This window comes from Sylvia atricapilla, chromosome 2 (assembly GCF_009819655.1).
Source record: "Sylvia atricapilla isolate bSylAtr1 chromosome 2, bSylAtr1.pri, whole genome shotgun sequence".
NCBI classification, from domain to species: Eukaryota; Metazoa; Chordata; class Aves; order Passeriformes; family Sylviidae; genus Sylvia; species Sylvia atricapilla.
Window position 1 is genome coordinate 46,766,496 of NC_089141.1, and position 12,788 is coordinate 46,779,283.

Below are 12,788 nucleotides of genomic sequence, written 5' to 3' on the forward strand. Positions count from 1 at the left end.
ATATAAATATATATATGTAAATATATATTTATAAAATGTTTGAGACTTCTTGATGCATGATGAATCAAGTATTTTTGTATATTTGTGTGTAAAGTAACAAGTGACTGAAATTACTGTTAACTGCTCGCTGAAATGATATCATCTCAAATATCTTACCTTCTTTTCAAATACAGGACTCTGTTCTTTGACAAAACCCCAACTTTATCCCAGTACCAGAGGTTGCATTTGGAAAATAACAGTTCTGCTGTAAGAGTCTGGAAAAAAAAATATCCACTTGCTGCTCTCAGTACCTCTATTATAGACACCATAAGCATTACAATGAATAATACTGGACTTAGCTTCTGTTTTACTCTTGTCCTACTTTGGGTTCAATGGAACGGTGTTCCATTAAAGTTTGGCTTCATGTGCAGCTAGAAAAGATTCTCACTAACAGGACTTATTAAATTTAAGAATAAATATTGTTCTTCAATTACATTAAAATAATTTTGGAAACACCAAAGTTCCCAGTTTTTATAATTTTGTATCATTAAAATAAAAAGTAAAATTTTATCTGGTAAACACTATTCATAGCATTCATTCCGCAAAACAGAATGGACCTGAAAATATAAGCACTATCTCCAGAATTAATCCTGATTTGTGACGATTTTATTGACATGCATTTCAAATTTTAGAAGTACACTAAAGCAACAGCCTCCTTTTCACTACTGCTGTTCCTATTTGGAGCACATTAAAGTTCAAAAGGTTTTTTTAACTGGTTTCTGATTTCTAATTATCCATTACATTTATAAAGCATTTATTTAAAACAGTATCTTCATGTTTCCTATGTATGAGGGGACTAAACAAAAGGCTTACACTCAGTGATGCTCTTTCTATGTCACCAAAGTTCTCAGCATCAGTACTCTACCAGGAAGGCACTGATAGGAAGTCAAACATGCATGAAATCACACAGAACAGGAGCCTCTGTTTCCAGACCCAAAAAGATACCACAGTAATATATTTGAGAAATTTAAAATCCATTTAATTCTGCAAGATTTTAAGCAAGACAAATGATACTGTTAAGGCTGCTCAGATCACATATGCATCTAGAAAGATGCAAGTGATCCAGTAATTTCATTAATAATTTTTCTAACAAAGTAGACAGATATTATTTATAGAGTCTTGATTTGTGTACCACCAAAGAGGCTGAAAACCTGTACTCTACCTGATAAGAAGCATTTGGCTGTTGGGGTTTTTTCCCAAATTATCATTTATTTGGTTGCTGGTTGGAACACCAAACCCATTGCCAGCAAGAGAATCCCCACAGTTTGCAATGAGAACACAATAAATTCAAGTGCTGTTTAAACAGTCACAATTGTTTTCTTAATTCACTGTTAATAGTTCTTATTGAATGTATATTGCACACAGTTCCCATACAGAACGTGACTAGAAACCAATTTGTGTTGTGAAGTCATTATTAAGTCCTAAAAATAACTGGATGCCTTGAAAAAAAATAAACACAACACAGAGAAACATTTAGTCTAAAATCAAATCCTATTCAGGTGTTACAATACCAAGATTTAAGGACATATTTTAGAAAAAAATAAAATCAAAATAATTTTTTAAAAATTCCAAAGCAGATTTTTTCTAACGTAGAAAATTTTCCAAGTTGTGAATACCTAACTGTGACTTGAGACCTAATAACAAACATTTTGATTCAAAACAACAACCCAGGCTTAGGAAAACGTTGAATTTATATAATAAACACATACAAAAAGCCTGAAAAAGGGAATTGTGTCATTAAGATCCTAATGCCCATTGACAGCTACTCCAGAGATAATAAACGGTGCTAGAATTATCCTCCAGACTATTTCCCTCCATTCATCTCCTAAGTATGTGTGCTCCAATATGTGCCTTTTAATTTCAACATCATGTGTTAAATGACCAACACAAAGGCTCTGACAGGACACAGCATATATGCAAATGTAAACGAAATGCTAGCATACCAAACCCAAGCCAGTACAATTTGAAAAAACTTACCTGGACTTGAAAAAGCATCCTTGAACTGCATCAGTGCTAATTCCTAAATGAAGACTCTTCCTTGCAAATAAGTGAGCTTTCTTCAGATCATTATTCTGTGGCACAGGCTCCTCCAAATGGCAGAATGAATGTATTGCCATTATTGAAAATTTACAGATCATCTGAAGAAATGGAACTGAAAGCAAGAAACACAGCAACTTTATTTTGTGTAAAGTGACTGAAAATGCTTTACTTAGTTTTCAAGAACTTGTTACTTAACAACAGCATTTAAAACACATAAAGGATATGTATATGCAGTGTTTGATAAAGGGCAAATGAATTCATTAAACCAGATGGACAGTTCATCTAAGCAGAGATGCCCAGATAAGAAACATCCATTTAATGCTACTGCAGAACATCATTTCAATACATTTTAGGGATGTTTCTTATACATTATAGACTTCTTCCCTTCAAAGAAGCTTTCACCTGGGTACCTATAATGATCCATGTATTTTTGCAGAATATTTGCTTGTAATATAGAATTATCTTCAAGTTACTCCTTCTAGCATGAATTATTTTGTAGCTAGAAACACCAAATGTTATCTACCACCACTGTGCTAATAAAGAGAGCTTTAGAAGAACTGACTTCAAGTTTCTCACAACTTTCGCTGATTTTAGAGAATGTATGCAGTATTTTACTTGGGTTGCTTTCTTGAGGGCAAGATGAGTCTCAGATTCTAGAGGCATAATCTGAGGAGCATCTGTTCTGGTAAAATGCCAGTTCAAAGACAGAGGACCCTGCTGCTTGTTCTGATCCTTGGGTCATGATCCTGTGTCCTGGTGGAGCCACCCACTAGACCAGAGTGAGGAACTAGCTTGGGTTAGAAATCGCTGCTTGCTACAGACTCCCCTCGAAGTCAGGATCGATATTCTGATTCAAGTCACTGCATGATGGCACAAATCACTGTGCTAATACAACAGGAGGGAAAGTGAGGGGACAAGACCACACAGCTGATTGCAGCTACATATGTCAGCACTTAATAAACTGCTGTTGTCACCTGAGTGTACATTCCAAGGTAAATCACAGAAAGCAGCACAGCATATACTGCTGGACTGCTTTAACTTTCAGTTCCACCTCTACACCACTGGTCATCCTCCCCACAATGGCATAAAAAATGAAGACTTGTAGAGCCTCACCAAAATTGCCTGGGGTACAATTTCCTGTCCAAGACCATACACTGCAAGTTTAAGGTGGGATGAAGTAAACAGGATGGTGTGCAAATTCCAGCTCTGCTCTTTGTGTTCAGTTTAAAAGTACAGTATGTACAGCACTTGACAGCTTCCGGTCTTCTGGCACAGCCTCTCAACCTAACGAGATGCATTCTTCTTAGCAGATCAGCCACTTCATCCTTTAGAACCACTAAATGAATGAATAGCATCAAGTCCTTGTGACTTAGCAGTCTTTAGCACTTTATTCTAGCATTCAGTCTTCTGCTTCTCTAATCCCATAATCAGATAACAGCCAATCAACATTATTTGAAAAGAATAAAATGCCCACAACATCCCTGTGGTGAAGAGCAGCACAAAGAAATAAGTCCACTCCTTCCTAGAACCTCTTATTCCTTTTAGTTGCTTTCTATACTCCCTAAAAGCCCAAGAGACCTGCCAGGTCCTTAACATATTACTTGTGATGTTATACTCCTTGTATTTTTAAATAAAAGCATACAACCATGTGTTTTACTGAAATACACTGTTACCAATAAGACATGACAACAACTATAGCCTGTGACTGAAATTAATTCAAATATTGGGAGGCTTAAAATGTTACATAAAAATATTTTCAACTGCATGCAAGTGAAAGTGATTGGCATTTTCCAGGCAGCAGTTTAGAGATTTCCTCTCTTATCACCAACTTCTTTCTTAAAAGTAAGTAATTAACAATGCTAAATGAGAACAGTTATAGAAGTATCAATGGGTACAAATTTTATCCAGACAGAGGAAGAAAATCCATATGATTCCCTGCACATGAGAACACACACCTCAACTACACATAAAGTTTCAAATTTACAGGCACTCTACTCTGGACTAATTCTAGAACAAGTCAACTGTATGCTAGGAAAGAAATCATATACTAAAGAATTCAATCTGACATAAAACTATACACAAAGAATTTGAAGCTACACACAAAAAAAGGTATGAGTGTATTCCTCTTACTGTTTTAAATCTTAAACTTGGGTGAAATTTGCAACTCCATGCTACAACGTGATGCTATTAGGTAAAATAACGGCAGTGACTTACTGGAGTTTAGCTTATCCAATGGATGGATTTCTTTATAAAGGAAGTATCTATTTGCATAATACAAGTGTGATAATCAAAAATCATTCTAGTTAGAACAGGCCTCAGAGGTCATCTAGTTCAATCTCTGCTCAAAGCAGCATTAATATGTGAATTCTCATTAATGATACAAGTTGTACTCTTAACCCTGCAGACCACTAATCACATGTAATCCTTAATCAAAAGCACTCAACTGCCTTTGATAGGATTACTTATCTGCAGAACGGTTTGTGGGACCAGTCACTTGCCACACATTATTCCTAAGCATGGAACATTATAGCACTTCCATCTCTACTCAGAACCAGTACCACACTTGCATTTCACTTTAAATGTCTTCTAATCAGGTACTGTTATGAGAGCAGTTTTCCAAGGGGATGTGCTGTACAGGAGTAGATTTTGATAGATGACAAAAGGATGGAGTGAAGTAGGGGGTCATGAACCCCCGCCAAAGCAAGGTAGAAGCACAGGGCTGGGTCCTGGTTTCAGGTAGTTCAACTGAAATAATCCACAAGCAATAATAAAAAAGGTTGAAATATTTGGTAAAACCATGGTTACCCAATGACACAAGCTGAGTTACAAAACAAATTTTCTTTATATTTGCTCAGTAATGTCCTCTGTTCTGAAGCATGAAACACAGTGACAATTTATCTACGCTGTGTCACAATATGTGAACTCTGCCAAACAAATAAAAGAATAAAGAAAAGTTAATCTTCTCAATAATGATTTCATTTGAACATTTAACCCCTGCTATTGTAATTAACATAAAATATTAATACTGTGGACACCACTGTAAACAATATAGACACTATTTAAACGGTAACAACAGTAACAATAAATAAATAGCAAAATATGTAGGAAAAAAAAGGAATTTACTTTAGCAGCTTTGTTAACCTTGGTCTTAGGACCACTCAAAAGGCATTTTAAAACACTGAGATCTGGGGTATTTTTAAATATACTCTAAACCTTTTAAATTCTACAGTTCCAGACATTATTTACATGCCTTCCCCAAGCATTCAATAGTAGCCACGGCTGTTTGCTAGCCTGCATAGAGGGCCTGTCCCTATCTGACCTCTTTCACTTAGACTACAGGATTATCCAAGAATTTTCTCTTACATATCCAAAAAAGAGTTGAATTACCCACCAGTGTTTAAGTGGCAGAAGTTAGGTCCCAAGATGGTACACCCACATCAACAACAAAGCAATGAAAGAAAAGGACATGGTTCAAAAATGCAGGTAGGAAACAGCAAGAGACAACAAATCAAGCTAGCCATTCTAAAGCAAAAAACAAGAGATCAGTCAGACTCTCAAACTGACAGAGCATCTTTGCCAGCAAATTTTTACCTTAGATATCTTTATTTTATACTTGCTTTAAGAAACTTCAGTATTTTTTCTAATCAATACAGGTGACTGATTGATTCTACTAAACATCGAAGTTCCCTTTTAACCATAAACTACATTGCTTTTGTGTTTTAGAAAGAAAATAAATTACTTCAGAATAGTTGCTTGCCACAAGAGGAACCGCATTTCCATGTTTGCAGCCTTTTATAGGAGTGTTGTGTTTGGCATTCTAAGCTGAGAAAGGAAGGTCAATACCTGACTGCCAAGCAACAAGCCCCTGTCTGGGCACCGTGTCTGAGGGAAGAGAGAACAAACCGCAAGGAGATGCTCCGTGGTATGCCCACACCTTGCTAGGTGCTGCTGCAGTGTAAAAAGCAGATGATTGGTTTTGAGTTCCGGCCAAGGTGCAAAATTACTTTACTGAAAACAGGTTTTGTGTCAATTATACCATATTGTGCACAGGGAATGACATCAGTACACCATAAAACTTCTGCATTAGCACAACACAGGTTATATAAAAATTACCGGTGTGGCTAGTTAATAACATTTCTGATGTAAGGAAAAAGCACTATCAGACTGAAAATGACAATTATGGCCATTCTCTTCTGTTCCAAAGGCAAAGGTAGAAATTATGCTTCATATAGAACAAGTACTGAACAGTACCATAGCTTTGGAACATCTCTCTAATTTTCAAATACAAAGAAAGGTTGAGAGATTGACAGGGAAGGAGACATACAATTAGATGCACTTAACAGGCCAATGGATTGCAACACTTGAGAATGAGAGGGGCGCTAAATTTACTTCAGCAAACCCAAACTCAGCAATATTTAATTTCAGCTAGGAGTTGAACAATTGATACTTTAGCCTAGAGGGAAAAAAAGGTAGTAATTTTTGGTCACCACCATGATCCCATTCATCCACTCCTCACACCCCCTGTCAACAGAGGGTCCAAGAATTACAGAAAAAAAAACCCTCTAAAAACAGTTTGGAGATTTAAAACAATAATTTATTTAGAAAAGGGCAGTGGTCACCAGGCCCAAAATGTCTCCTTTTTGAGGGTGAAGGACTACATGCATTCTTCAGCAACTAGCATGATAACAAACTCATGATAAGGTGATTCAGCACCACAAGCAAATAAAAACTGTCATTTAAAAACATCTATGTCCTACACCTTTAATAAAGACAAATTATTTTCTTCCATTAGCCCTATCTGAGAAATGACTTCATATACATACACATTTTTCAGACATTAAAAAAAAAAAAAAAAAAAACAGAAACACCGCAGGATAATTCAGAGACAGGAAAGATTTTGCAAGGGCTTTAAGCTCCACAGAATTAGTCCTACCAACTTTAACAAACTCTAGGCTCATGCAACTCTGAAAAAATCAGGGAAGTATGCAATATGCTGGCAATTCCAGAAAGAGGAGACAGGACAGGCATTTAAAACTCTTCAGAATAAGCATCAGTCTTTCTTTGCATTTACACAGCACTTATTCAAAAGAGATGCAAGAAGCTGGAGTCTCTGTTCACACAGTGTAAAGTGGCTGTAACAATACCAGCATCCTTACAGAGGACATTTAACACCAAATGAGATTGCAGAAAGCCAAATCCTCCAAGACCAAATAAGAAAAGAATCGCAAGATAACGGTGATGAAATGTAGCTCAAGGGCTTCAAGTACCAGAGGGGAAAGTCTCTAATGGACAAGTAATGCTACATCAGTATAAGATTAAATAGATAAGGAAGAATGGAAAATCTGTCACTTTCAAACTTCATAAAATAGATCATTGCTCTTTTTTACTTTGTCAAAACCAACTGACATCTTATGAACTTAGAATCAGTCTGCTTGAAAAGACTCCTTCCTTCTGTACCGGAATACATGAAAAATATCTTGAAGAACATCATGGGATGTAAAAAGAACTGGCCAATTTCTTGGACAGCGAGTGTGTTACTTAATATTCTTTGCTCTGCTAACACAGGAACCAGATTCTGCAGGCAAGATATTTAGAAATTTTTTTTCCAATATTTACAAGGGTTCAACTTTAACGAATATGTTCGATTATCCCTTCTTTTTTCAAGAAAACAAAACAGCCTTTGAAGCTACTTTGAAGACAGAATGAAACAACTAATACTCTTTTTAGAGGTATTATTATATTAATTATTATTTACTTGCATAGATATGATTTGGTATTCACTTCTGTTTTATAAACACACACACACAAAAGAGTGATAGCACCTTTTACACCATCCCAGTTTTCCTAAAATCCAGTACAACACTGTCTTTAGCAGCTATTGCTGAAAATCACTCTTCTCAAAACGAGCAAAACCTTACTGATAATACATCTTAGAATTCTGCTATAAGTCAGTTATTAAGCCTAAAACCACCTTAGAAATTCCAGACTTTCATACAGAGAAAGAGAAAAACAGTATAAAGGCCAAAGAAAAAGGAGAGTCAAATACAACCTGCCTAAAAAGAGCAATTAATGTATGAAACCAAAAACCGGCATATCACATTTGGCAAGTATTAACTATTTGTTCATTTAATTTCAAAACACTTGGCTTGTTGTAATCCTCCTTACTTTGTAAGTCTTTTAACCAATGCAACTCCAAACTTTCACATCAGTTTTTCAAGTCCTTAACATCAAGCTAACCAATATCTTTGCCCTACAGAGACACAAATTATGTTTGACTGTTGTAGTATTACCTCATGCTGAGTCGGATCCAAATCCTTCCATCAACATAAAGCTGTATTTTCTATTTTCGCAAACTTTGACAAGAGTAGCAATGCAACACCACAATGCCACAGAAAGATAACCTAAAAACTGGAAGATTCCTAAGGACACAAATGCACAACATAACCACCGTGTTCATATCAGATATCACCCAGCTTTCCACACGTTTCAGAAACATTTCATCATTGATATTTTGCCTCTAGAAATAATTCTGAAAATACAAGACATACTAAGTTAACTCTTGGCTACTGTTCCCTACTAGAATGGGGTCAGATGCCTATGGGCTGTAGGAAATGGAGGTAAAATAACTTTAATAGTATGAAAATTAAGAAACTATTTCTGAAGGCCAGTTGGGATTTCCAAATGGAAAATTTTGCAGTGATTCCTGAGAGCACTGCATCAGGTGTCAAGTGTTCAGCTTCTCTCTTTCTACACAGCAAAAAATGCACTCCTGTTAAGGATGACAAAATAAGAGACACTCTTATAAGACCCAAGAAGAAAAAAAGTCTACCTTTACCTCAGAGCAATATATAGATTTCTCCTGTTCTGTCAAGGCTACAGGCACTACAGCAGGGAAAAAATGCAGCACTTCTTTTTTTTCCCCTATACTTTTGAAAATGAGTCATAAAATAGAAGAGGTTTTTACTCCAGAAAATAAAGGGTTTAAACAGGCAGCAGCTGACAAAACTACCTGGCCTCTTATTTTAGCTGCTGATTTTAGAATCTCAGTCTTAGAAAATATCTCCCTCCCTTTGGTTAAAATACAGCAATGCAATAGCCAAAGGATTCTATGTATACATATCAACATCAGTAATGTTACTAATGTGTGGACCTAAAAACAGTTGAGGAATACAAGAAAGCTCACAATCACAGTCACCTTGACTTCATACACAAAAAAAAATTGTGTAAGTCAGACAATGGCTTTCTTGTGGTCTGTACTTGAAAAAAACCTAAGACATTTAAGCATTAAACAGAGAAAAAGAGGTACATATACCATTAGTTACTTTATTATTCTTACACTAAAATTTAAACTTGCAAAGTGCCATTTTGGAAATGTTATGTTAGGTTTTGGAAAAAGGAGGAAAGTTAAGTGAAAGTAAAATCCAAGAAACAAAATCTTCAGAGCAAAACTTTTCAGCTGGTACCTCCCAATCCATTCTCAGTTTCTCAGGGACCATCATGCAGCAACAACATGGTTAGAACTGAACAGCCAGGGGGTGTGTAATTTGCATGGGAAAATATTTTTAGAAGACACACATGAATAGCATATGCTCTCAGCCTGAGTACAATTTTCTAAATATATGCCCTGAATATTGTTTTCCCAACATTCTTAACTATGTTCCAGATAATGGCTTCTGGTATACAGATTTGTTACTCTTTGAAAGCACCACATATATATATCAAGCCTTAAACAACACTCATTTCAAGAGTTCATCTTGGGGTTTGGGAGGAGACCCTGAGTCTTCACTGTGTCTGCCTAATCACAAAGTTGGCAAATTATGCTTGAACAGAGTGCAACAAGAGGATGATTACCTGATTCAGGAAATTAAATCAGACATGGATGTTCATTCATTCACTTGACTGAACCAAAGAAGCTTCAAAAATTGTATCTTAAAACCATCCTAATTATTTCTATGCTATGAAAAAAGTTCCAAAAGGTAGGTAGAAATTGATAAAACAAGAAATAAGCCATGTGCTCATGCACTGTTAGTTAAATCAAACCCAAATCTAGTCAAATCAACACAACATGTGAGACAAAACTCCATTTGAGCAAACAGCAATCTAACTAGATCCCAAAGTCATTACTAGTCCACATCTGGAACACTCAAATAAATTCCTAGTGACTGTGGACTTGGCATCATGTTGTTATTATTAATATAGGACTGTTTTGTTCAGGAAAAATGAAGTTCTATGGTAAAATGAGATGAAAAACATCAGTTTCTTTTCTTTGCCAACACACAAATTCTATGCCTCAAGCATATGGAAAAACTCAGGTTCTGGATTCTGTCTTTGGCACAAGCTTTCCTTTAATCAACTTGAATGTCAAGGAGGAAAAAAAATAAAGGACACCAGTAAATCCTACTGTGGTACTTAAGAGTATATAAAAAATACCTGAAATCACAGAATACTTTGGGTTGGAAGGGACTTTTAAATCTCATCTAGTCCAACCTCATGCAATGAGCACGGATATCTACAAGACCAGGTTGCTCAGAGCCCTGACCAAAATGACCTTGAGTGTTTTCACGGGTGAGGCATCTACCATCTCTGGCAACTTGACAGTTTTTCACCACCCTCATTGTAAAGTATTTCTTCCTAGACCCTGCTAAAATGTCTGTCCCCAAATATAGGTTAATACACAAAAAAAGTTGGAGGTGGGAAAGAGGGAAGGAGGAGACAAAGAGAATGGAGGCATTAGGTAGCTTTAAAAATGGTAACAATATTGAGTCATGAATTCTACCTTATCACAGAACTAGGATCTAGTACTATAGCTTTTTCAAAATCAGCCCATGCTAACAGGCAGGAAAAACATCTATTTAATCTTTCTGATGCTTTGAGGGGCTACCTAGCACAGAGGCTAGACAGACTTACAGGAATAAAGTAGATATTTATTAAAAAGGCCTTCAAAGGATACACTTTGGGCAGTACAGGAGCCTGGCCAAGGTTACACCCAAGATGGACAATGGGTCACACACTTTCACACTTTTGTAAGTTTTGATCTATTTACATTTTGAGGTTAATTGTTCAATCAGAGCTTCAGGTTATGAGGTCCCATCCTCTCAGATGGCTCTCCTCAATTGGCCACTGTTTAAACTTTTGGGCCTGAAGCTGCAGGTTCTCAGGTTGGAAACAGATTGTTTTATGTAAAATACATTGTGAAGAGAACTTGCTAACACTTTATATGAAGTTCAGAGTTATATACCAATGAAGTACAGAATCTGGAAAATATGAAAGCTAAAACTTAAGGCATCACTTCCAGAGCACAAACACACACACCTTTTACCACATTATCTCTTATGCTGTATACACTTGAAACAAATGTTTGTGGGAGGCCAAAACAAAACAGCAGACTCTAGTCACCCCTGGGAAAAGGTAAAACTTACCTAGGAGAAGTTAAAAATTTGTTATTGAAATTAATAAACAGACCTTATATAAACTTTCATATTAATGTACAGAGCTTATATTAATTTTCATATATCCACAGTATTGTAATCATAAGTAAGTACTGCTAGGGCTAAAACCACAATACTCTGAGAGTCCCAAAAATGCCAGGAGAAAAATCACTGCGTATGTACAATTACCTAAGGAAACTACTACATGATATTATTAGGTAGACTGCATTATTTTACCAGATTTAGCAGCTAAACAGAGCCACTGGAAAAGAAATTAAATACTTATCAAATGCACTGCGTGTACGTAGGAATACCCATCTCAATGACCGCGGAGCAACTGAGTTACTTCTCCTACTCAACATACCCAAAAGTGCCTTACACTCCTGATGAACGTACACAGAAAAACCCCCACATTCTCCGCCATCAAAGCACTAATGAAGCAAACCTCAACACGAATCTAAAAATAAGTACTCGTGACATACTACTTCGCAAATTTCACTGCAGTATTTCTGCAGTCGGGCATAAAACCTCTGCCAATAGAAGAAAATACTCTCAAACATTAATTCAACCTCCACAACATTGCTGCACAAATGAAAGGAATAACCACAGCAAAAAATTAGATTACGGATGTTACGACAGACCCGTTATAGCAGCACATCATTTCACAATGCAAACCATACAGTGCTAAGCGCTTTTAAAAAACGCGACCGGCAGCAGCGTGTTAGGAAAGCAGAGGCAGGCACAGAGGGAAGGTATTTTCTGTGCTATCACTAGAACAATCTCCTGACTCACTCCCTCCCGCAGCCCGGGGAGCAGGAGGCTGCGGCCGCTCTGACAGCTTTCCTGACGCAAGAGAAGCGGAGCACTGACCTAAATGCCGCAGCTGCTGAGCTCCTGGCAGCTCAGCTCGAGGGAAAGGGGCCGGCACGGAGTCAACGCCAGCCACAAACACTCGAGCTACTGCAGCCCGAGTCTGCTGGCGCAGAGACGCTCGCCGAGACCCCCGCATCACCTCGACCTCTTGAGCCTGAGACCTCCAAAAACGACTGCGAGGCGAGCTCTAGGCTGAGATTTAGAGCAGAGATTTTCAACAGGGAGCTGCGCATCCCCGCAGCGCTTCGGCGGCAGCAGCAGAACCGACCGCCCCAGGCTCTCGGGCAGAGAGTCACACGGGAGGCACCGAGCCTCGGACAAGGTTAAACCCCACCCCGGGCGCGACTTTAGGCAGGTATTCAGTGCCCCGCAGGTTAATCATCAACCCGCGGCCCCTCCCGGCCCCGC

General features: G+C 37.4%; 1 long non-coding RNA gene across 1 annotated transcript; it reads right to left on the reverse strand.

Annotated features, from left to right (window-relative positions):
* Positions 1–162: 162 nt before the first annotated feature.
* On the reverse strand, positions 163–12,770 carry LOC136374207 (uncharacterized). The gene is made up of 3 exons (XR_010745857.1): positions 12,378–12,770; positions 2,017–2,191; positions 163–254 (listed from the first exon to the last, which is right to left on the reverse strand). It is a non-coding gene; the product is annotated as an uncharacterized lncRNA (long non-coding RNA).
* Between the last annotated feature and the right edge of the window lie 18 nt (positions 12,771–12,788).